We start from the raw sequence: 27,733 nt of genomic DNA on the forward strand, positions 1-27,733 counted from the left end.
TGTGTCTCCCCATTTCTCCTGATGGAGCCATATCACCAGTGACAGCTGTGGTCTCTGCGGAGCATTGGAGAAAAAGTCCATTTCTTTCTCATCTTCATGCCCAATGCTTCTTTCTGTGCAGCCTTGAAAATAACTGCCTATTTGGGTACTGGATTACATTGTGTGTGTGATTCTAATTTGTCCTCGATTTTCAGCCATTTGTCTCCTTTGGTGAGATTGATTCTTAGAGCAATTCTGCTCATTTATGTCAGACTATTTTCTTGAAGTCTACTCTCATTTGTTCTCTTGGACATGCATGGGGTATTTTGGCTAGATTCCCTCCTATTCTTACATAAATACTTCTAGGGTAAATTTCACATCTTTGAAGTAATGCTTCGCATTTCTCAAATGGGTGTGAATAAATTATGAGGGGTTAAAAAAACTTTTCACATGTGAGTGATTTGAGAAGCAAGATTAGGAAAGTTCAGATTGTGATTACAAAGAGAATTCTCCTGCTTTCTTTGGGACCCTGAGTAAGTCAATTAATATGGTCAACCCTCAGTTTATAAATAAGTCTCAAAATTAGAAGAAAACACGGAAGAAAATTTTTCTTTATTTCCTTTTCAACACCCTGTATCACAGTTATAAGGACTGTTTGAAAGGCTGGGCCTAATAGTTCACAGAGTTCAGAAAGTGGGTTTAACTGGAGAGAAAGAAAAAAAATGATGAATTTAAATCAAATGCAGACACAAAGGGTTAACAATGAGGGCCGGGAGTTTGGCCTAGTGGTAGAGTGCTTGCCTAGCATGAACAACGACCCGGGTTCGATTCCTTGGTACCACATACATAGAAAAAAGCGGGAAGTGGTGCTGAGGCTCAAGCGGTAGAGCTCTAGCCTTGAGAAAGTCCAAGGACAGTGCTCAGGCCCTGAGCTCAAGCCCAGGACTGGCAAAAAAAAAAAAAAAAAAAAAAAGGTTAACAATGAAATAACTACTGATGTTGACTGCTGGTAATTTTGATTTCCTTCCAGTTTGGCCAGTGTGAATCAGAATCACCACTGTGATTATTTGAAATTGGATAAGGAAGGGGGGAAAACAAGATGAGGGGTGGGGGTGGGGGGGAATGGAGACCAAGACACGAGAAAGAGTATCAATGTATGTGAAGTAATGTAATTCTATCTGGTGAATATAATGTAACCCTTCTATTAATTACAATAAAAACATATTAAAAAAGAATTAAAAACTCAAAAAAACAAAAAAAAGAAAAAAATAGGTGGGACTTATTGATTTAAGTAAAATTCCTCTTAGATTTTTCCTATTTCCTAAATGTTATAAATACCTATGAGAATTTAAACGTATTAAATCTGACAAATCCAATTTGAATCTTAGCTCTACTATTTACTAGTTATTTAACCTTGAATTATTTAACTTCCACACCTAGTTTTTTTTTTAATTATAACATGGTGACAATGTCTCTTCTTTGGTTTGAATATTAAATAAATATAGGACAAGCACTGAATATATATATATAAGCGTTGAATACACTTATGCATATATAAAAACACTGAATATATATACATATATATCATACATATACTCATTTCAATAACTAGGTGCTAACTTATGCATATATAAAAGCACTGAATATATATACATATATATCATACATATACTCATTTCAATAAATAGGTGCTAACATTAATTTCCATTTTAGATATGTCTGACAATCAGTGGTCTTCTACTTATCCCTTTTGTATAGGTAAAGGCCTATACTATAGATTCCTTTCTTTACCAAATGAGCTTCCATGTTACAGGCCAGGACTACAAAGATAAATTCAGCCTGTTGTACACTGACCAACTAGAGGTAAACTTGTACATCGATGCTTCTCCCTTTCACTGTACCTGGTATGCAGTCTATACTCAACAGTTTTTAAAGTAAGAGGGTTAATGTATTATGTAGATTTCAGCTGAGCAGTGGAGATGATTGAATAAACAAGTTTGCAAAGTGCACTGTAGTGTTACGACTTAAGAGCCATTGTCTCAATTCAGTTTCATCTCATCATACTATTTTGTTGCTGTATAGCTGAATTTCATTTTATTTCTTTATTCTTCATTTTTCCATGATGGCTTTATTACTATTTGCTCTTAAGCTTCCCCAATATTTTCCATGTCTCCAAATGTTTTATCATGTAAAATTTTTATTATTTTGTACTTGTTTTCTTTGCTTGAGGTTGAGGAGAAATGATTTTTATGCCACAGCTAATAACTAACCTTAATTGGTGTCTGCTGCTTTTTAGATTTTCAGCAAATTTTAATGTTATGTATTTATTGTATCTTTTTCTGGTCATAGTGCCAGGGCTTGAACTTAGTGCCTAGGCGCTATCCCTGAGCTTCTTTTGCTCAATGCTGGTGCTCTACCACTTGAGCCACAGCTCCATTTCCAGCTTTTTTTCTTGTAATTAATGAAAATAAGAGTCTCAGAAAGAATTTCCTGCCCAGACTGGCTTTGAACTGTGTTGCCCACCAAGACTGCAGCCTCCTGAGTAGGTAGTACTCCAGAGCCACAGGCTCAAATTTGAATCTTTACAGCCATGATTTTACCAAAAGCAATATAATACCATTCATGAAAGAATAGTACATAACCTGTGTTTTGTTTTTGTATCTGTGGGCATGTGTGAAAGAAGAAATGACAGATAGATGGTAGATAATAGATCAGTAGGTAGATAGGTAGATGGATTTATAGATCAACAGATTGATAGATAGCAAGAGACAAACACACAGAGAAAATAAACACACACATACACTGAATAACATATTAAAAGCCAATTATGTGATATGGTCACAAGGGAAATTATGTTTATATATGTACATTATGTTTATGTATATATTCAATCATAAGTGAATACCTTTAGTCACATATAAAATAATATTAGGTATTAATTTTGAATGTGGAAATAATGGCAGGTACTGATTCAACTGTTTTTATGAAATAGATAAACATTTTTATGAGGTAATTCCAGAATATCTTCCATTTGCCCATGAAAATTCTCAAATATAGTTTAAACAACTTGTGCAAAATTCTAGATCTCATACAGACTTGGTAGATTTAGGGTTCTAATTTCTGCACATTGACTAATGGGCTCATTTTCTTTGTGTAGAAGTTTTAGCTTTCACATTTTTCCTTCCGTTTTTGTTAAAGACAACTTGATCTATCTGTCGTCACCTTCCCATACCCGCTGACAAGAAACATAGGAGAAATGTATCTCAAGTTCTCTGACCTCTCTTCATAAAGATATTCATTCCTATACCCTAGAGAAATTAAATGAACCCAGACCCCTTCTAGTGTTTAAAATTAACTTTTTGCTTTGATACCATTCAAAGATATAATATGTGTCAGGCCAATTAGTATCTTGTATATGGATGGACAAAAAAAATACCATTAGAGGAGACATGAATCCCCAATACTAAAATCTTTTGGGAGTGGAGAGATGAGCCAAGCATGACAACATAATCACAAGGCATGTTTTTTCTGACAATCATGACTAACTCTGCTGTATGTCTACAACACTTATGAGATGAAGAAAGGAAGCCATCAATAAAATTGCAAGCGCCTAGAACATGGAAAATCAGAACTTGAACTTGCTGGCTCATAGACAACTTTGAATGAGAACCCTCACCTGTCTGCCATTCTGTATGTACCTTGGCAGCAAGAAGTAAGACTTACTCTCTCATTCTAGTTGGTAGGCTTGTTCTGTGGATATATTTCTTTTTTTTTTTCTGGGCAACACAAGACTGACAATAGAGTTTCAATTCTGACTAGTTCAATGATTTTGTTTAACTTGGTACAGTGTAGAATGAAGCAATTATTTGCTTTAAGTTCTTAAAAGTTCATTTAGGGGAGTAAATTAAGGCAGAGAATGTAGGCTGTACTTACCAAGAAAAACATATGCTTTGCTATTAAACAATTTATTTGTTCATTTAGAGCAAAACCACATTTTAGATTTAAAAAGATTACATATATATGTGTATATATATAAATATAACTACTTGGAAAATTACTTGCAATCCATAAGGAAAATTGACTCAGCTTTTAAGAGATCAAATGTCTAGCTACAGTATAACTAATAATGTGAAGAGATCAAATTTAAAAGGAACATTTGCAAACAGGAATGCAAATTCCCTCTCAGAGATATTTGTCCATCTTTCTCACAGCAGTGATCTCAATACTCAGAACATTGTACGATAATATTTTAGACGCTCAATCTATATTTGTTAACCAGGTATTTTGGTACCCACCTGTAATCCAACCATTTAACAAGCAGAAGCAAGATCATGAGTCTGAGGCTATCCTAGTCTATAATAGTGAGTTCCAGTTTAGCCTGGGCTATAAACACTCTGTCATGAGAAGAAAAACAATGTTGAGTGAATAAATACACTCTTGAAATGGTATTAGTTCTTATAGAGTTAGGACATAAGTAGTCCACTATAAAATAATGATGTATAGGAGATAAATTATTCATATTATGATAGATATTGCTCCTCAGATTCTATTTTATTTTTGATGGAATTCAGTAAGTCCTATGTATTTTTGTCAGTCCTGGGCTTGAACTAAGGGCCTGAGCACTGTCCTTGGGCTTTCTCAAAGCTAGAGCTCTACTACTGGAGCCACAGCACCACTTTCACCTTCCACCTCTTTTTCTTTCCTTTTTTTTCTTTATTTTTTGTGGGTGTGGCGCTTGCCTGGGTACTGTCCCTAAGCTCTTCAGCTTAAGGCTATGGGCCCTAATTCTGGGCCTTGGGCAGTATCCCTGAGCACTTCAGCTCAAGGTTAGCACCCTACCCTTGAGCCAAGCCCCACTTCCCATTTTCTAGGGGATAGTTGGAGAAAAGAGTCTCATGTCCTTTTGTGTCCAGGCTGGCTTTGAACCTTGATCCTCAGATCTCAGCCTCCTGAGTAGCTAGGATAACAGGCATGAGCCATGGCACCTGGCTTCCACCTTTTTCTATGTATGTGGTACCGAGGAATTCAATGTGGATCTTTGTGCATGCTAGGCAAGCACTCTACCACTAGGCCAAATTCCTGCCCCACCTCCCATGTAGTTGTTTTTGAAGTAACCAAATTTCCATTTCCCCAACACTGCTGAGATGCTAGGAATCCATTTTAAGTATTTTTTTAGTGGTTTTTTTCTTCCAGTTCAGACTTATGGTTCCCAATTTTAAACAGGCTTTGAAGAAAGCATCTCTAATTAATACTGAGTGTTGCAGACATAACCTGATTCAAAGCAAATATTTTGATAGGGATTGACCCACAGTCTCAATTCAAGAAGGTGAAACATAATATACAAGTAATCCTCATAATAATATTTCAGGTAAAAAGCATGAAAGTCTCTGGTGGAACACTCAAATATGTGGTCGCCTCTTTCACTGCCAGGAGAGAATACCTATTACATAGACCCACGTGACTCGACATGGAATTGATGTGTGGTCACTCAGATGTGTTTAGTTAATATTCTTGTTCAATGTTTACTTCTATTGAGACGAGTCTGTCTGGTCAAAAGGAATTACACAATATGAGTTTGAAATAAAAGCAAAATTCACAAATGTAACTGCTTCAATTGTACTTTAGTTTCAACTAAGAACCTTGAGACAAAGAGAGAAGAAACCAACATCATTGTGATATAATTTTTTTTTTACTTTTTAAGAAATATAACTAGCAATGAACAGATTAATCACAGGAGAGAGCAACAGAGATAGCCATCCAAGGACTCATGCCATAGGACACAGGGAACATGAGTCAAATATGCCTGTAATGTAACGAATGTGCACGTGAATCTAAATCTTTTTGAGATTTATAAACACTAGTACATCACTGAGGAAAACAGATTTGTTGCTTTAAATATGATATTTATACATATGATATGTATTCTATGCAGCTGTCAGAAAGAACAACATTGTCCCATTTGTAAGGAAATGGAAAGACTTAGAAAAAATCATATTAAATGTAGTAAGCCAGACTCAAAGGAACATAGGCTCAATGGTTTCCCTCATTTGTATAATCAGTAGAAACGTTGGGCTCTCCCAGCAGAGATTTACAACAGAACAAAACCTAGATACATAAGGCCATATAGGATGACATTAAATGAAAGGATCTCCAGGATATAGAAACAAAAAGCCATATAACGAGTGATTGTTGTCCTTAATGTACTATGTTATCTCTCATCTCTTTTGCTGTCCCTTGGTTATCTCATATTGTTACAATATTTCACCTTGTTATCTGATACATTTTGTATACGCTTAATAGATTATTTGAAATTGGATAAGGAAGGGGGTAAATCAAGATGAGGGGGGGAGGGGGAGGGGAAGAGAAATGGGGACCAAGACATGAGCAAGGGTATCAATGTTTGTGAAGTAATGCACCTTCTATCTGGTGAATATAATGTAACCCTTCTATTAATTACAATAAAAATATATGGAAAATATATAATAAACTTGGGAAATCAAATTTATGAAGAAATAATTAAAATGAGCCATTTTCATGTTACTTGACTTACCTTAGGTTAAACTGTAATTTTCAAGTGTCCAATATGAAGAGCATGGAAGAAATGTGAACATGATCCTAAGTCATTTTAAGGATGTGATGTCAGTAAGCAATAGATGAAGGATCTACTGAAAGAAACTTCTCTCATCTTCTATAATACAAATTGTAACACCGAGTATCCAGAAGGTGCTCAATGCACAGAACTGATGGTAAGAATCAAGATCCTTACTCTAGCCGGGTAGTGGATTACACCTGTAAGCCTATCTAATCAGGAGTCTGAGGTCTCAGGATGGTGGTTTGAAGACAAGGTGGCCCTGGGTGCCTGCTTAACCAATGAAAATATTGGAGTAGAAATTGCCTATGCCACCAATTGGTCAGCACAAAGCCTGGGAGGAGCAAGGAAGGAGCTTCCTGCTGTAATACAGTGCTCAGAGGATGCCCCCACATCGGAGACCCTCTCTTGGAGAATCCCCCTACTTTCCTCTCTGCTATTGCTTCACTTTTCAATAACCTTCCTCTGCTTTAAACACTTCTCTGCAGTTTACTTCTCTCGTAGATGACATCAGTGCCCAATTATTAGAATCCATTCGGTGATTTCCAGTACCTGGAGGCTCATAGCACTTGATAGGAGAAGATGAGATGCAAAAATGACCAGACATGTAAACGAAGGGCACAAGAAACAATCCTTTTCAAATCCGTAAGAACTATTAATGGCTAGGAAGGCAGTGGAATTTAGGTAGGAAAAATGCTAGATCTCCAGTAAGATTATGTGGGTTTGGAGTCTGCCTCTGCTGGTGATTAGCTCTTAGGAAGATGGGTTCCACTTCCCTAAGTCTCACTTTTGCTGGAATGACTCCTATTTCAAAAAGTAAGGATTGTGATTTCACGTAGGACAGTATATGGAAAGTACAAATAGGTAGAAAGAAATTAAAGGCAATCGTGCATATCTGTGGTGCCAGAACGTTTTATGCTAGAGCAAGGGAATTGCCATTTCATGGCCAACCTGGGCTACCAAGGGAGGATCTATTTAAAAACAAAACAAAACATAAAGTTAAAGATAAAAAGGGAAGAAGTTGTCTTACTTTTCGTGGTTTTCACCATTTGCAAAATAAATGCTCATGTATCCAGGCTTAGTACTTGCTGAGTCCGAATAATATGTCTTCTGATTATGCAAAGAAGTTGAGAGTCTCTAATCACAGAACCCAAATATGATTTTCATTATTCCATGGAAATGATAGTAGGTAAAAGATGTACCTAAACGCTTGTAAGCCCTTCTTGTGGTTTCATGACCCCTGAAAAAAGAAGACAAAGACAGATGTGTGAACACACATTGTTCTCTTCCCTCCTCCTAGACTTTTAGAAGCTACAAAATACTATCTGTCTGTAAGAGCCCCACTTTCAGTTCCTCTTTTCCCTGAAGACTCTGTTTCCAATTGTTTGTTAAGATGTCCACTCTCCCTTGGAAGAGTACAGAACGCCAGCCACACTGCTGTCTCCAAAGTAAGGCACAGACAGAAAAGAAATGGCCTTGAACACTTCACGAGTTCAGCGGTCTGAATGTGCTGAAAGAACTCTCCCCTCCCCCCCGAGAAGGCTTCTGAAATGGCTCGTTGGCAAGACATGAAAGAATAAAACTTTGCTCTGGCTGTCTTTAAATATGATCTTTGAAGTAGTGGGTGCTCAAAAGGTGGCCTAACCCTTTGGTTGTTGTTGCAAATCAAAACAAACGGCATTAACAAAAGAAAAACAAAACAGAGAAGGTCAAGAAGAAAAGAGGACACCTTCACATCGCTGAGCAACCAGTGCAGCAACTATCGTAAAGCGCATGCATGACATTCACTTCTGCATCATGACAGAAGCCATCCTGACTTCCACACTGGAGCAGCTGGCTTCCCAATCTTCCTGCCGGCCTTGGCGTACACTGCCTTGGCTGTACATCTTCCTCTGTTGTGGTTATGTCCCACAGTCCCCAGGATTCCTGTTTCCAGGACCCTAGAACGAGTCAATCTCAAAAATTAACTCCCTTTCCAAGATGGTGCCTTCTCTATCTCCAAGATGGAGAAGTGAGATAAAGAGCTCACATCATGCAGGAGGAGTCACTGTCACATCAAGTCACCACCCTGAGATTTAGCCTTGTGACGTCTGGGGGTTGCTCTCCTGGCTAGGACAGCCAGCCAGTTGTCACCGGCACTGCCTGATGATTTCCTGGTTATAGCGTGGTCTCCCTGGATCCCAGCCTTGCCTCAGGAAAGGGAGTTGGAGCTGTGGAATTTTCTGCTTTTCCTTCCATGATACTTTTCTGCTTTTCTGTGCATTATTCCCCTGACGGTTGTCCCCTGAATTTCTGGCTATAAGCAGTTCCCACCATCCACAACACTGCATACTTTACCAATGATCAGAGCCCCTGTCATAGTTGTACAAAGTGACATCAGTTCAGCATATCAGCTCATAAAAGCAATGCCTCTTGATTAATGTCCCCTTCATCATTCTCTCCTATGTGTCCCAAACCTATCTATCATCTGCAGTGACCTGGTTCCATGTTCACATATGGACATTGAATATTATGACCATCTGCCTACCCTTCTTTTTCCCCATTTATCTGTTTCCTCCTACCATCAAATATAAAAGAAAAGGTTTAACTTCCTAGTATTCATTTTGTTCTTCAATATATACTTTTAAATGTATGTAATGTAGCATTTCTGCGTCTCTTCTGCTTTGTAGTCCATTGAGTTTTTTAAACATTTTAATAGAAAACAACCTCAGGAACCCATAACTGCTGCAACAATGATCAATTCTTGGTCAATCTCTACACACCCCAATTTTTAATCTCTATACACCCCAAATTTCTCTTCCTCACTCTGCCTCTTCCCTGCACATGGTTTTGAAGTAGTCATGTAAATTATGCCCAGCCTAACTTCAAACCATGATCTTCTGGACTTAGTCTTCTGAATAACTAGGATTGCAAGCATGAGTACCAATGTTCAGTTATAAATACATTTTACATATTTGTATGTATATACATATATATTTCTAATACATCTTTATTACTTCTCATAGTTGTATATATATATTTCTAATATGTAGGCACTTAATTTGTTTTAACAAAGTCATAAAGTAAGTCATCATATTAAAATTTAAAAAATAAGTAATTTCTTCATTTCCATGTCCATTTCTATTCAATATACCATATTTTTCTTTTTGTTTGAACAAAGGTATGAATAAGTTACTCCTATTGACGTTGAATAATGCAATCTATAATTTCTTCAGCAGGAAATATTCCTACTCCTGTAATTTTCCCATGTAATACTTTGTTCTGCAGAACTTCATAAAGTTCACATTTTGCTGTTTTAACCCTTTAGTCTTATATCATGTGTTTTCCATCTTATACATTTCTCATAAATTGGTGGTTGGATCAAACATAGCAATAGGATTTATGTTCCATTGTTTTGTTAAGGGTTTTTTTTTGGAAAAATAATGGCTTGATTTTCCATTTTGTAAAAAGCAACATTTGGTTATCTTAATGATTGTCAACTTAGTTTCAGAATCCACTCATTTATTACTAGTGTAAACAGATAATAATCTAAAACTGGGTTTATCTCGTTTGTTACTTGAAATATTTCTGTAGAAAGCAATTTTCTGTCCTTTGATGTTTACCAAATGACAAAATTGTTATAGAGACATCAGTACAAATGACTAATTCTTATCCTTTAAATGACAGTTGTCAAATTTGTTTATTAATATCCGCTACCAGTGACCTTTTCTCTTGATATTATGATAAATAAATATGCTTAATCATATTTGATATTTAATATTTTAACACCCTGTATTTATTACTTTTATTGCTCAATAAAACCCCGGTTTGACCAGCAGAACAGCTTCCAATTATCTTTGAGTCCCTTAGCTATAAATGTCTGACTGATGGTTTCCTTGTTGCTTTAGATCTGAGAAGGTTTTTGACTCTGGTTGGGACTTTCCTGTTATTCCAAACAGCACTTTTTTTTTAGTGGGAAATGATATTTGACAAACTTAATCCACGCTCTTGGGGTATGTTTGTCCATTTTTAGTTTCAAGCAGCCTATGTGGACAGGGAAAGAAAAAGAATGCAATATGTGGGGTCTTCTTGAGGAAAAATTACTGAAGAATAAATGGTGAAGTTTTCAACTAAAATATAGCCACTAGAGTTTTATGTAGTGTCTTGGTCTGTCCATACTATCGTAACAAACTTTCACAGGGTGCTTCATACATAAGATTGCTTTTTACACACATCTCGGGAGGGTGAGAGGTCCAAGGTGTGGCGGGGGGGGGTGGAGCGGCACATTTGGGGACTGTTGCCAGCTTGCTCTTGTCTCACAACCAAGCACCCCCTCCCCATCTTGCATTCTTCTACACAAAGACTAAGGCTCTAAGAGAAGATGAGGTCATGGGAGAATGGAGATTCAACACATGTGGAGGGCTCACCTCACTTCCAGAGAGGCTGCCTTTCTGATTCTTCTCAACAAGTGAAGAACTCGAGTTTTTGCCTTTGTTTTTTTCTTTTCTTTTCTTTTCTTTTTTGTACTGGTCCTGGAACTTGAACTCAGGTCTGAGAGTTGTCACTGAGCACTTTTGCACCGAGCTAAAACCCTACCACTTGAGCCACATCTCTGTTTCTGTCTTCTTGGTAGTCAATTGGGGGGAAAAAAGCATCTCACAGGCTTTCTTGCCCAGGTTATTATTGAACTGTGACCCTCAGATCTCGGTCTCCTAAGTAGCTAGGACTACACTAATGAGCCAGTGCTACCTGGCTCAAATCTTTTTTCATAAGTATACAATCTCTTTCAAAATGCTCCATCACTTACTACTAGGACTTTAGCTGTTCCATTTCAACATATGGATTTTCTTGGATAAATTCTCAAGCATAATTATTTTCATGAGGTAAACATTTATATCAAAGCATTTATTTTCTTCGTTAACATGTGTCTTCCTTTCCCTCATAACAAAAATCCTGGTACCCACTATGATGGGATTTGAACAATACACCTTCATTTACTTTGCTGCCTATTGTACATACTCCAGAAAATAAAGGTTAGTGGAGAGAGGAAGAGTGGTTGAATACAGGCATGATATTCATTGTACATCTGTGAATATATAACAAGATAACTCCAGGGCATACATGGGATTGGGAGAGATTTGGGGGGATGATAGAAGGAATGACATTGATCAAAGTGAATTATATTAATAAACCAACATGATGGAAACCCCTTTTATCATGAATTAAAGACTATTGAAGACAGAAAATAAAGTTAAGGCACAACCAGTTTCCATTTCTCATTATCTGAGTGGCCTTTACATCCTCTTTGTTAAATAAACTCTTTATCACCCTAAAATTAAAGTTAAAAGAACATTTTAAATTATATAGCTTATGGTTTATCCCTTATTTATAAATATTAGCATGTATATATTCCTAGATAAATACAGTTTTCCCTAGATTTTTAAATGACTTGCTCTTTCTCTAGTTAATTTTCTTAACATTGTTTCTCATCTTTAAGTACTTATACAAAGGAGGTGCCACATAATAAAGCGGTTTATGAATTCAGTGTGTCTTGATCAGTGTCTCTCCATCAATATTCTTACTCCCTCTTTAACCCACCCCTTCCCTTTTCTTAATTTTGAGGTATATATAATGGATTCTTCATTTCTTCTTCCCTTCCCATTTCACTTCTCTCCTATTAGCTCCACATTCTTCTTAGATACCCCCATTTTTAATGTTGATTTTGTGCTTTTTTCATTGAGATAGAATTATGTCTTTCAGTGGTGAGCTCTAGGACAGCTTCTTAAAGTATGTACAACCTGTTTCTTAGTTTTTATCAGTTCACCATATTGATCAATATTAAAATTAATGTGTCCTATTTTTCCAAACTTTTAAATGGCTTTCTTGTCACTTAGTAGCATCTCGCTATGTCATTGTCTCTTTAGTCTGTCTGCTTACTGAGGGACTCTGTAGAATGAAGAACTCCACAGCACTCTCCTCATAATATTTGTCCTAATATGTAACTTACCTTGCTGTCTCCACTAAAAGACAACATTGAGAATTAATTGGAAAAGGAAGACAGGCCCACCTTGTTCTTTTGCTTTCTTTCATAACATTTTCAATTAAAATAGAAATAATTAATAAATATGCTATACTCAGAAGCATAAATGAGGTAGCTGGCAGAGTTTAGATGACCGAAAAGCATATGTTCATTAAAGTTGAATCTGTATTGCAAACTGATCTTTTGTAACATTAACATATTGTGAAAAGTTTTACATTTCTGTGATCTTATTTTCAAATGTAGTCCAGATTAAATCTTTGTTCTTTTTATTTTCCTAAAAGTTAATCTGATGATTAACGGAAAGCAATTATAAAGTACCTTGTAACTTATGAGAGTTAGAGAGATAATGAGTAATAGCGATGAACTCTGTATGCCTTTTGTAATTTATAAGGTACTATAGTGGGTGAAAAAGAGTTACCCTAAAAGATAATTTGTAGCTCTACTTTGATGAGTTCAATTGCTGTGCATTAGGTCTGGGCTTTCGTGGAGGAAAGTATAAACAAATAGTGTATAAGCCATTGCTATAGAAACCGCTTGGGTATTTTTCAGCCCAATCCTTTTTGACCAAGAATATCATTCACATTGGCTGTTACTCCTTCTTCGGCACTTTGCAGCATTTGTGCCATGGAAAAGATCCAGAAAAAGCCTTCCTCCTCCTCAATTCTGATTCTGGCATTGAATTTGTGCCCCAGACTGAGTCACAGTAATTTGCTTCCAGAAGTGTGATTCCTTTATTAGAAAAGCAAAAAAGAGAACAACAAATTCATATGGCCAACACACTCAAAAATGAGTCTGCATTATAAAGTAAGAAAATATTCTCTTCATACTGTTTACTTTTAATATAAATAGAAGGTAACCAAAGTGAAAGGTATCTGTAAAGATAAATTGTGTGTGTATGTGTGTGTGTGTGTGTGTGTTTGCTTGTGGGATTTTATCCTAACAAATATACTGTTTACAGAATGTTTTGTGCTACAGATAGAGATAGATGATAGATAGAAAAAGATACAGAAATGATGATATCATAGACCATAGATAGATACAGATGGATAATGTTTGTTAGATAGATGATTGATGATAGATAGATAGATAGATAGATAGATAGATAGATAGATAGATAGATAGATGGATAACACTCACAAGAAGAAAAATGAGTATGACAGAAGTTTGTCTCTACCTCATTTCTGCCCTGGCTGCTGTCTTAAGAATTTGACCAGGAGAAAAATTATTATTCTGAACACTTTGTATAACACTGTCTGTCCTCATCTCTTTCTCCAATGCCACCAAAGAAACATTTGCTAATGCTGCTCAAAGGGAAGGTAACTCATACTTTGACTCCTGAACAGGTATTTCTGTCCCCAGAGCCCAGCAAGGCCTTCTGGATGTCTGGTGTCACACTGGAGTGCCAGGCATTACAGCTACTGGGATTGGGTTTTGTCTGAGCATCAGCAGTGAGGAAAACAGCCCAGGCTCCTTTCCTCCTCCCTCCTTTTGCTTTTGTTAAAAAAAAATGTCCCAGACTCTGTACTTAGGTGCCTTTTGGTGATAATTTTTCTTTCATAAAGGCTGACATGCTGCCACTGCCACCTCCTCACAATGCGGGGATAATGAAGGAGAGCTTGCCACAGAACAACAAATTCTGCAGCTAGGAAATTCAGCAGAGGTAGAGAAGGCAGCGCCACCTCTGAGCACGCTGATGCACACTGATAAAACGCAGCCAGACTTGAGTGACTTGCTTCCGGACTTGCACTTGGAAGACCTGAGTAATTACCTCTTATCTCCTCTTCCAACCAGCCTTCAAACATCCAATTTCAGCTGGTCATCTAATTTCAGCCGATTGCTGCAGCTCTCCTGGCCTTCTTTTATTGACTTAATCACACACAGCTCCCTTCCTGAATCAGAGTACTTAAGGCCTTTTTCTCTGCCTAGAATGCTCTGCCTAAAATTACCACCAGATATTCCGATGAAAGATTCTTTAGGTGAATAAGTGCTTACAAAAAAACGCCCTGGCCAAACCGCTCACAGCATGCCTTCAAAAGGCATCAATCATTTTGCTTATAAATAACTTAATTCTTCCACAAATTAGGCTTTCCCCTCATTGTACCCCCAGACACTAGGATATAGGACTTCTTAAGTTATTATCTTCAAGTAAATTGTATTACTGTGTTTCTACATAAGTAACCACTCTGTTGAGTAAATGATCATTCTTCATATTTTGCCATTTTGGGTCTCTAGTTTACAAAGGTCAGTTAATATCAGGAATTATGCTTGAGTTGTACTCAAGAGACATGGTGTAAATAGCTCTCCAAAACATGGTCAAAGTAGCTATTCAAAAATAGGAGTAGAGGACCAAGCATGGTAATTCATGCTATTTGGAAGGTGAAAAAAATAAATGAAAAGAAGATCATAGTTTTAGGCCAGTTCGGGCAAAAGTGTAGTATCTAAAAACAAAAATGAAAGAGGGCCAGGTATGTGGTTATGAGGTAGAATCCAAGTGTAAGACTCTGAGTTCAAAGCTCAGTATCACCAGAGAGGTAGAATGGAAAAAAAGAAAAAGAAAACAAACAAAACCTGAAATAGCAATGTATTCCTACATAAGAAAATAGAAACTTGTAGGGAAGGCCTGAATAGACACAAATAGTCAGAGGGGAAATTAGTATTGATAGGTGGGTTACTCTGAGATAAATTATTAATCATTTCAAAAGACTTCAAGTGATATAAACTTCACTCCTTCATCAAGAGCTATAAAAGAGTATAACTGATAGAGTGAATGTAGATAAAGTTTTATTCATAAGTCAGGTGGATTTCAATTTTGACATTATTGTTTTGTTCTTAACTTGCATGTATATTATATAACTTTTGGGTTCATTTCAATGACAAGGTAAGAGCTTCCTAATTTGGAAAATATCAAATTGAAAGGATTTTTAAGTCATTTTCTGTTGTGTTAGTGGTGAAGTCCTGAAGAGAAGGAAGTCCTGAGAGAACTCTTATTCTACCTTCCTCAGATAAATTCATCTCATTTGTGATGTCCTACAGTTGATTTCCATGTTATGTAATTAAATTGGTAGAAAGATCTAGAGTCATCTCTTCTTCCCTTAGTATTATATTGATGTAAATTTGGTCTGAATTTTCAATTAGCATACTTAAGTAGTTGGTGAGAACAATTTAGTCAAGCAAGCCTAATGACCAGCTGGCTATACCAGCAGCTAATAGAAAATCCATTTGCCCTTAACTCCAAGACAAATGAATATCTCCAGCTTCCTTTTTCCTGACTATTTAACAGCTAGCTTGGCCAACCCAGGAGAATGCACAAGTGGCAGTACAGTTGAGTGGGGGAGGCTGACAACACCGTCCTGAAAATATGCTGCTCTTTTCCTTCCCCTCCTTTTGAGTGTACCAAGTTGCATAAGGACATGGAAGATTACTGACTAGAGACTCATTCTCTTTTTCATTTGTGCCAAGAGCTTGGGATAATGACAAACTCAGTACAGACATTTTGCTGTACAATGTAGCTACTTATTTTGCCTTTCACCACTTGAAAATGGCGAAAGTCTCTTTGTGGTTTGTTGAAAGACTGGATACATTATACACCATTTTATTGCTTTCTTTCCAAATTCTCTATTTGGATATTCACATTTGCAAGAACTTTATACTATGTTGACTTTTATTGTATTTTTTACATTTATTTCTTCATTATTATCTTTAGTTGTGCAGAGTTACCATTTAACAAAAGCAATTTATGGAGTGATTTAAAATTTCCCTTTGAGCAATAATTTTTCTCATCCAAAAGTTCAGTGAGAAAAGTTATGGCAAATTATTTGTCGAAACTTATGACTTAGAAACTGCTGCAATGTCTGAACTCTAGAATCTTGCTCAAAATCATGAATTTTGACATCAGGGACTTTGTTTCAAATTCTAGCCAGCCTACATGCTAACACTATCAGTTTCTAAAACCTTCCTCTGCTTGATGAAGATAGTGATGATGATATTTATAGCATATAAGATTGTTCTGAGGGCCGGGAATTTGGCCTAGTGGTTAAAGTGCTTGCCTAGCATGCATGAAGACCCGGGTTTGATTCCTTGGTACCACATATATAGAAAAAGCCAGAAGTGGTGCTGAGGCTCAAGTGGTAGAGCTCTAGCCTTGAGAAAGTCCAAGGACAGTGCTCAGGCCCTAAGCTCAAGCCAGGACTGGCAAAAAAAAAAAAGAAAAGAGATTGTTCTAAGAAAAAAATTGGAAAAACCACAAGATTTCAACCGCAAAGCACTAAATAAAAATTAGTATTACCATGAAGATTTTTAAACTGGTTGATTTATTGGTTCCCAGTTAAGAGATCTCAAGAGGTCATGAAATAATGACTAATTAACTTGAGAACTGTATTATGGATTAAAAGAATTCCTATAGGCAATAGTAAAATTCACACTCCTAGCAAAGAAAGAAAAGTAGATTTCTGAGAACTGTGGGCTCTAAACCTATACTGTGTTGCATTCATCCTGCATTTAGACATAGGAAAATATAATAAAAATATTATTAGTCTAAAAATAAATGTATCCATTAACCATTGGGACTTAGGTTCTAGTCATTTTCTATGTCAATATTTATGTCTGGACTCTTGGATCATGATCTTCTATACTAAGGTACAGAACATTGTTGCCATTAGTTAATGAGAGAGAAAAATATAATTTTCCTATTTGATTCTATTCCATCAGCTGAGAATGGATGGAAAAAGAACAAACAGCCTTAGGCATAGATTGATTGGATCCATGTTTACGGGAGTGAATTTCTCCACAGAAATGAAACCATTAGAGCCTTGGAGTGAAATAACCCAGACATAATGGCTGGTGATAAGGGATAACATAAATGCTATTGTTTATTTCAAAAGTTAGACGGGAATAATTTTTTTTACCAGATCTCAGATGTCAGTTTGAAATCTGTGAAATTATCAAGAGAACAAAAGAGCCCAGTTGTTTTTACTATACCACAGAACGATCTACAGCTTCAAGATGAGTGTCCAGCACCTGGGAGGCTAAGAGGTAAAGAGTCAATCTTTATGAGATAAATGAGTAAATAATTGCTATCTTTCAGAGAGAGCCCTTTTGGTCTACTAACATGAACTTGGATCTCTGCAGGATTTCTAGAAATGTCATTTGAATGTGGGTTTAGGATAAAGTCAATTCACTGTGTGGTTTTTCCCTAGGGAAACAGACGTTGATCTCTGTGGTTGCCTCTGGAGCAAATAATGTGACCCACACATTTGTGTCATATAACCAGAAAAAGAAAGACGCTGCAAAATTAGATAAATCAAAAGACATGGAAACCTATAGCAGTTGCAGTCTCCACAAAAGTTAAAATTTGAACATTTCTAAATCCAAAACAAAACAAAAATCATTCTTACTTCTCTGGCTTCCACAAAGTTAATATCTAAGATAAATGATTTATGCAGCTAAGATACATACATAAAACTGTTAATATTCCACTATAATTTGATGGATTGAAAGGTAACATTTATAGTCTTGGAAGTTCTTTTTTCTTAATTTCTTTTCATTTGTCCTTCCTTTCTTTTTACTTTTCTTCTAACATCTTTATTTTCTTCTTCCCTCCCTTCCTTTCCTTCCATCCTTCCTTCTCTCCATGCTTCCTCTCTCTCCCTCTGTTCCTTCCTTCCTCTCTTGATTTCTTCCTTTCTTCCTTCAGTTTCCTTGGGGAGCCATGTCCAAAGCCTCAAATCTATCACAAATATTTTCTCCAACATATTTCTTTGGTTTCTCCATAATTTGGTCTCTTGTCACAAGTAAATATCATAACTCAAAAATATTCAAATCTATTCTGAGAATTATGATCTCTAGAGAGCAATAATGGGTTTTAATGAGACTTAGAGAAGACAGACAATTTTTCTAATATACGATTTAAGGAAAATTAGTATCTCTCTAAACAATTGATAAATTAATCTTCAATACAATGAAATTAAAGAATATTTATGGTAATATTAAAATGTTAATTCAAAAACAAAATTCAGTATATATATAATTACCAATGATCAGCCCACTTACAAATAGAGATAACTTTAATCACTCAAATTCTGATATAATCCCAATAAAAATTCAAAACAGGGAATTTCAGAACAATAAAATTTTGGACATTACAAAATTTATATGGAAGAATGATAGAAAAGCAGTAGTAATTGTTTTTTAAATAAATTATTAATACATAAAATACCTTTTAGAAAGAATAGCAAAAGTGTGAAAAATTATTCAGTCAGAATTTTAACACAATTAAAATTTTATAATAATAATAACATAGGAGCAGTTAGCAGTTATATATCAGATAGAAAAATAATACAGTGGTGCCAGATGAGTGATCTCAGAAAAACACATACATAAATACACATATTTTATTGAAAATAAAATTTGTTCCACAACAACTGAGCTAAGTCTAGGAGAGATATGTCAAATAAGAGCAACAACAAAGTGATAACTTTACCTTTAAATGATGTATAAAATCTTTACACCTGAAAAGTAAAATGGAAGAAAATCTATAAAAAATATCTTTAACAGAGGAGAGATAATTTTTTTGCCAATCCTGGGCTTGAGTTCAGGGCCTGAACAATGTCCTTGGACTTTCTCCAAGGTTAGACTCAACCACTTAAGCCTCAGCATCACTTCTGACTTTTTTCTATGCATGTATTACCAAGGAATTGAACCTGGGTCTTCATGCATGCGAGGCAAGCATACTACTACTAAGCCAAATTCCCATCCCCTAAAGATAAAATTTTTAAAAAGATCCAAAGATATGGCTAAAAATTTGATCATTTTATAATTTAGATGAAAACCTTCAGACAACTGCACTGATAAAATTAAGAGATAACCATACAGGGAACAATTTTTTACAATTTTTTAAAACCTAGAAAAATAATTTATTTATGTATACAATGAACAAGTAAAAAATGAAGTGCCAAAAACTATTTGAATAAAGCACTAATGCATGTGAAAACACAGATAACAAGTGCATGGAAATGCTGGTACTCAGAAGCAAACTTGAGAAACTTAGGCTGAAATAACAGCATATCCATCTGAATGTATAATAATAATAATTACTGGTAGGAACTTCAGAAGGAAGACTTTTCATGCCCTGCATGTGGATACATGAACTAGTTCAATCACATTAAAAAGATAATTTATGAACAATCTGGAAATTAAAATTTTAATTGAGTTAAAACTGCATATCATTATATCAGTATTGATAGTACTACTGAATATAAAACACAATCTAGGCCTATATGTAAATATTATTCAAGTCACATTCATTTTAATATCAATGGAAATTGAAGTCATACACATATTTTTCTTTAGCAGATAAGAGAAAGTGAGACATTTGATAATCAGATATTATTAAATAAATCCAATGAAATCTTTTACTCTACATGTAAGTATACTTCACATGAAGAGGTGATATAGCATAGTCACTGAAACTGTACTGAAATGAGAGTAATCACAAGGACACAGTGCATACAGTGACAGGACTGGGTATCTAGTGATGAGTGAAAGAAGAAAATGAAACAGAAGGAAGTGGTAATAGGATTAGCAACCAAAGTGGGATAGGAAAGAAAGAAAGGCATGGATTTGAGATGATCATGTGCTGGGAAATGAGGACTCTAAATAATTAGTCTGTGCTCAATGTCCTGATGTCTCTACTGTCTTTACCACAGACACATCATGAGCATGCTCTGTGCCAGCTCAACTCACTCCTCAGTGGGATGATGAGAGAAGCAGGTTGTCGGTCAATCTCTCCTCTCATCTGGAAGAATGATGATCCGGACTTTCTACACATACTGAGGGTTTTCCCTGTCTATTCACAAGAACTAAGATGGGATTTTTTATATTGCCTGGTTTTACTATCGAAGAGGGCTTTGTTTAAAAAAATGCTTGGCATTTGTCGTAGAGAGATTTTATTTTTCTTCTTGCCTGGGAGATGTTTTAAGACAACTTTATTACTAGTTCCATTTCTGTGTTGAAAGAAATGTGAGGCATGATATTTACCTCCTTTAGCTGACATTTGATTATCAGAATTATTATTATGCTCATAAATCTTCATTATAATAATTGGTGTGTGAATTTGTTTTAATTGGTCATACACTAGGTGCTTTTTGGGGGGCACAAAATCAATGATTCCTACTAGTTCACACTAAGACTTTTGCTCTGTCAACTTTGTCAACCCTCAAGAATGCTTTAGATTTGGATTTATAGCAGTACTCAATGACAGTTATACATATTTCATCGATGGAAAATTAAATGTAAGAGAATCTTCATGTGGGAACTGTCCTGAAGTAGTAACTCTTGCTCTATTATTTCTATTTATTATGTATATATTTATTCATTTATTGTGGCTTGTGGAGCTTGATTTCTGAGTCTGGGTGCTGTCCTAAACTCTTCAGCTCAAGGCTACCACAGAGCCACAGAGCCACGTCTGATTTTCTAGTAGGTAATTGGAGATGAGTCTCTCATACTTTGGTTCCTGGGCTGGCTTTGAACCAAGATTCTCAGGTCTCAGCCTCCTGAGTAGCTAGGATTATAGGCGTGAGCCACCACACCTGGTTATGTTTAATTATTTCTAATGGATATGTTTTATATATATTTTATTGTAATTAATAGAAGGGTTACATTATATTCACCAGATAGAAGGTGAATTACTTCACATACATTGATAACTTTTCTCATGTCTTGGTCCCCAGTACCCTCCCCCCACTCCCATCCCTCATCTTGTTTTCCTCCCTTCCCTATCCGACTTCAAATAACCAAATACACAAATACACAATGCATCAGATAACCAGATGAAATACTGCAATAATATGAGATAACCAAGGGACAGCAAAAGAAATGAGAGGTAACATAGTATATTATGGACAACAATCACTCATTATATGGCTTTTGTTTCTATATCCTGGAGGTCCTTTCATTCTATATGGCCTTATGTAGCTAGATTTTCCTTCTATTGTGAATCTCTGCTAGGAGAGCCCAAGGTTTCTACTGATTATGACAAATGAGGGAAACCATTGAGACTATGTTCTTTGAGTCTGGTTTACTTCACTTAATATGATTTCTTCTAAGTCTTTCCATTTCCTTACAAATGGGACAATGTTGTTCTTTCTGACAGCTGCATAGAATTCCATTGTGTATGAATATCACATCTTGTTGATCCACTCATCAACTGAGGGGCATCTGGGTTGGTTTCATCTCTTTCCTATGGTCAATAGTGCTTCAATGAACATCGTTGTGCTAGTGGATTTAGTATGCCCTTGTTTCTGGACAATTGGGTAAATGCCAAGTAGTGGAATTGCTGGGTCATAGGGAAGTTTTATGTTTAGTCTTTTGAGGAACTGCCATACTGCTTTCCATAGTGGTTGAACAAGTTTGCACTCCCACCAACTGTGTAGTAGTGATCCCTCCTGGCCACATCCCCTCCAGCATCAGTTTTTATAAGATTTCTTGATCCTGGCCATTCTAACTGGAGTGAGGTGGAATCTTGGAGGTTTTTTTTTCAATTTGCATTTCTTTTAAGGCCAGAGATATTGAGTATTTCTTCATGTGTCTATAGGCCATTTTTGTCTTCTTCAGAGAAGACTCCCTTTAATTCTTTGGCCCATCTTTTAATGGGATGGTTGTGTCATTGGAGATTAGTTTTGGAGTGATTCAATTTTTTAAGCTGTTGATATATTTATGAGGCCGTTGTCCATTGTATAATGAGTGAAGACCTTCAAAGGACATAGCTAGCAAATTATCTAATTGATATGTTGCCGGGGCCTACCGGCAGCAAATTGGGGTTCCTGAAATAGGGGGCAGGGACTGGAAAAAATTAGAAGAGAGACAAACACATCGGGTCCGGGAGGTCTGCAGCCCAGGCAAAAACTGCAGCGCCCCATTTATTCTCAACTCAAAGTTTATATCCCTTCTTGAGACCAGGGCACTGCCAGGTGTTACATCCAGATGGTTAATCAGGGAACTGTTGGGGGTTACATTCATATGGTAAATCTCAGATCAATTGAACAGGAGAAGGCCAAAAAACAATAAGACAATCAAGCAATTATCTGATGCAAATCAAAGTACAGTTTGATTCCACTCTTGCTCCTGACAATATGTTTTGAGAACCAGAAGTAGAGTATCCAATTAATCCAATGTGCCATTCTTTGCTGTGAATTTCAATGAACAAACTAAGAAAAACAAAATTACTTTTTTTCCTCTTAGTATCTTTTTAAAAATTGTATTTACGAATTTACACATAGGGGTTTCTATTCAACACACCAATTCCTGAATTTGATGCATCTTGATTCACATTAGTCTTTTCCATCACTCATTCTCATATCTCCCAACTCCATACTCTCCATTTTTAGGATATGTTTGGTATTTGTTTATATCATATTATACAAAAGGTTATTATTATTATTATTATTATTATTATTATTATTATTATTATTATTATTATTTTCCATTCCTGGGACTTAAATCCGATCTTGGGCACTGTTCCTGAACTTCTTTGGCTCAAGGCTAGGGCTCTGCTACTTGAGCCATAGTGCCACTTCTGGCTTTTGCTGAGTAGTTTATTGGAGATAAGAATCTCAGTAACTTTCCTTCCTGGGCTGGATTCAAACTGTGATCTTCAGATGTCAACCTCCTGAGTAGCTAGGATTACAGGCATGATCCATGATACCCAGCTCAGGAAGGGATTTAACTGGTACAACTCCTCATATGTTTACACTGCAGTCTAATCAGACTCACAATTTAGTATCCCAATGCACATATATAAATACACATTTTTTCTCATTGTAGAAAGGAGGATGTCAACTATTTGAAGAAAACATGATATTAGCAAATAAGTCCCATGATGTTTTGTTAAGTCCTGGCTTCTGAATTTCTATTTTGGAAGAATGTGTACTTCATTAAGCTCAAGCATTTAGACAAATGCATAGATTTTAAGCTCTAAAATCAATCCCATGTTAGAGAAAAAATAGTAACTAAGTTTTTAAATCATAATCTAAACAGAGTATTTCATGTTTGTTCAAAAGGTTAAACACAATAACCCACAAATGATTTGTCTATTTTATGATGCACATGGCACATAGATACAGAACTCTGTAATTGAAATAGGGAGTTCGGTACTTGCTGGCATCATCTTGGCCACATGATGGATGGTAGGGGCTGGCATCTTTTTTGTGTGGTGGGGGAAGTTGAAGCCCCCACCTCCCAGGTGATATTGTTGCTTGAATCCCTGGAGGCTCAGGCAGGCCCTTGGCTGATAGATTACTAAACCTATTAGTCAAATGCCTGGGACTGGAAATTTCCTGCCCCCTGACCTGATCCTATTTAGGGCCTGACCTGACCCTATTTAGGCCTGAACCAACTCCATGCCACAAGTTTCCTGTCTCCTGTCTCCTGTCTCTTCTCCAGTCACCATGTCACTTCATTTCAGCTCTCGATTGGTGCTGAATTGGTTTGTTGGTATTGTTTTTGTTCTTTCTTTCCTCTCTGGCCTTTATGGCACAGTCTCCTACCAGTCTTAAGTGTATATAATGACTGCTGGTCTTTGAGGCAGGAGTCCACCATGCAGTCTCTCACCTTTCAATAGATTTGTGCTTTCAACAATGTGGCTTCAGGGGCAGAGAGTGTGGCCTGAGTGGCAGAGCATGCTTGCCTAGCATGCACGAAGCCCTAGGTTTTATTTCTCCATACCACAGCCACAGAAAAGCTAGAAGTGGTACTGTGGCTCAAGTAGTAGAACACTAGCCTTGAGAAAGCTGAAGGACAGTGTCCAGGACCTGAGTTCAAGTCCCTGGATTGGGGGAATAAAAGTAACTTCTCTGTTTTCTTGTCTTACAACATACTAACTACAAAGTTTTTTACTTCCCCTTAATGTCTTATATACTTGTTGTCACTTGAGAGTTTATGGCTTGTGACAGAAGTGTGAAGAAATAAGAAATGTTAAATGCCAGCATGTTTCAGAAGGTGAAGTGCTAAATAGAAAAATATTTTCAAATTTTATTCTTTTACATAAGTCAATATTTAGAAAATATGGTAATATCATTTAACCTCCATAATTGGAATCATGAAAGATTCCTTTCCATTTGTATGGTATTTAGTTGCTCATTTGTAGTCGTTGTTTGAAAAACATGACAGTATTTCAGAACATTCATCAACCAGCTTACAAGTAATATTTTTAGGCCAGAAACTTTCTAAAAGCATGAAATTCTTTCCACTCAGCTTTGATTTTCTTATAAACAGTCATTATCTGGAAAGGAAATATCTCATTGTGGACAAGAAAAATAATTGTGAAAGACTGATTTGTAAATATTGAGTCAAAAGGAATATAATATTGCAGAGGTAAGAAGCACAAATCCAATATTCTAAGCATTTGTAAATATATATATATATATGTATACATATATTCAGATATGACTTCTAACAAAAGACACATATTTACAATTACATGAATCTTGCTCAAGAACTACATACCAGCTAATTAGCATAATAATCATTTATGAATAATCACTTATGAATAATCATTTATGAATAAACTTTTGCTTCCTGGAAACAGTTGAATATTTTCATCTAATGAAATTCCTGCTGGAAGGGAGAATTTCTTGGTAGTTTTTGGATGATACGGTGACAACTTACTTGTTCTAAATTAAAGCACTTTGGCAAAGACCTCTCCCTTTAGCATTTTCACCTATTTATTTATGGTATACTCAGAATTCAAAGTTGAGATTTATTGAACTGTAGTCAATTCCCTAAGGGGATAGCAATCCCTGTTAATGCATGAATACCCCAGGTATTAGCACATACCTATTGTTAAAATCTTACCTGGCCATCTCATCATTGCATTCATTGTTCTGGGGTTATCTCAATGGATCTCCTTATGTCTTTGTATGTCTTAGGAGTGACATCCTTGAGGGATCTTCCTTCTGAGTTATATATTCAAGGATGTTTGTACATTCTGCTACCTTGGATTAATGTCTTCTGTCAGAACTCAAGTTTACTTTCTGCCCTGTAAACAGAAAGATGGGTTATACCATAGCCAGGTTGAATTAGGTTTCTTTGATGTAGAATCTAAAAGACTGGGGTTTCAGGGCTGGGAATATGGCTTAGTGGTAGAGTGCTTGCCTAGCATTCATGAAGCTCTAGGTTTGATTCCTCAGTACCATATACATAGAAAAAAACCTGAAGCGGCACTGTGGCTCAAGTGGTAGAGTTCTAGCCTTGAGCAAAGAAGCTTAGGGACAGTGCCTGGGCTCTGAGTTCAAGCCCCAGGACGGGCAGAAAAAAAAAAGAAACAAAGAAAAAGAAAAAAGGCTGGGGTTTCCTGTGTTTGAGGATGCTCATCAAAAGTCAAGAGTGTCATGTGTGCAGCATCCATCTGGACCATTCTGCATCAGCTACAGGGGACTTCAGAGTCAAAATGGTTTCACATTTAGCCTATGCTGTTGTAGCACTGTGTGTAACAAAGTCTGTCTTCATGGAGAAGAGTCTCATGTTTTTTTTAAGCATCTCACATTTTTTACCAGCATCCATTGTCAAAGAAGGGCGATTTGTTAGCTTAAAGATATGGTATTATTGCAAATGATTTAGTTCTTGATTGACCAAAGTGTGACACAGTGTGTTGGAGATAGGAGACCGGGAAAGAAGGATCTGTAATGCTGGGTGGTCTATGGAGAACACATACACATGGATGGCCTTCCACCCATGGAAATGGAGAAGAAGGAAGTTCCAAATGAAAGGACTAGGGAAAAGGATTACTGTGAAAGGGATGGTGGGAGGTTTATTAAGTGAACAATCATATAAATGCTTTTAGTTCTTTAGCCTGAGACTGGGAGAGGCCTGGTACTAAGGCCTACTGACCTAAAATATAAAAAGAGAAGGTTCTGTTGCCAGTGTATGACTCTGAGAAATGCAATGGATTGCAATAGAATTAGAAAGCAATGTTTACTGTAATAAAGAATAGGCTGAAATCTAACTGGGGCGTCACAGAAAATATTGCAGTATACTTCTAATTGGAATCCATGTCAATGAACATTCAGGGAAGGATACATGGGTGCTATGAGCTTTCCCATAGCCACTCCAGCCTCAGTCCCTGCAAGCATCTGGAATTACTTTCTTTTCAGATCATGACAGCCTCTGGCTCAAAGTTCTTACAACACATGCCCACATTTCTGAAAATACACTCACCTTCATTCATCATCATTTATACAAGCTTCAATTACTTGGCCCTTACTATCTCTCTCAATTTGTCTTTGATGAGAAATCATCCCTCCTCATATTCCTGATCCTCTCCTGACAGATCAAACATTCCAGGAGCCAGGGATCTTCTTTATCCTTGGGACTTAAGCCATCTCCCACTTAAAACTTACACATTCTAAAAGTCATATTAAAGTGTGTGTGTGTGTGTGTGTGTGTGTGTGTGTGTGTGTGTGTGTGAAGCACCCTCTCTTGGCTTTTTCACTCAAGGATGTCACTCTACCACTTGTAGACACATCCACTCCCAGTTTTTTTTGTTGTTGTTGCTGTTGTCATGGAGCTGGAAATCTGGGCCTGGGTGCTGTCCCTTAACTCTTCAGCTCAAGGCTAGTGCTCTACCACTTGAACCATAGAGCCACTTTCAGTTTTCTGGTTGTTAATTGGACATAAGAGTCTCTCGCAGACTTTGATGACTGGCTGGCTTTGAGCCGTAATCCTCAGATCTCAGCCTCCTGAGTAGCTAGGATTACAGGCATGAGCCACCAGAGCCCAACTCACTCCCAATGTTTTGATGGTTAATTGATGATAAGTCTCACAGTCTTTTCTTCCTGGCTTCAAGCTACAAACCTCAGATCTGAGCATCCTGAGTGACAAGGGTTACGGACATAAACCCTGTGCCTGTCTAAATGGTGCTTTTAAATAACTATCTTACTTGATCACTGTTAGAAATTAAAATTTCTTCCTCATATATATATACATGTATGTACACATATATATGTACATTATATACACACATGTATATACGTGTGTGCATTATATATACACGTATGAAATTATGTGTAGATGTACATAATATATATACCTATCAATGCACAGTCTACCTACATAATCACCTCACATTAAGTCATCTGTTGTCAAATGTTTTAGAG

This window comes from Megascapheus bottae, chromosome 8 (genome assembly GCF_031878675.1).
Source record: "Megascapheus bottae isolate mThoBot1 chromosome 8, mThoBot2.hap1, whole genome shotgun sequence".
Classification (NCBI taxonomy): Eukaryota; Metazoa; Chordata; class Mammalia; order Rodentia; family Geomyidae; genus Megascapheus; species Megascapheus bottae.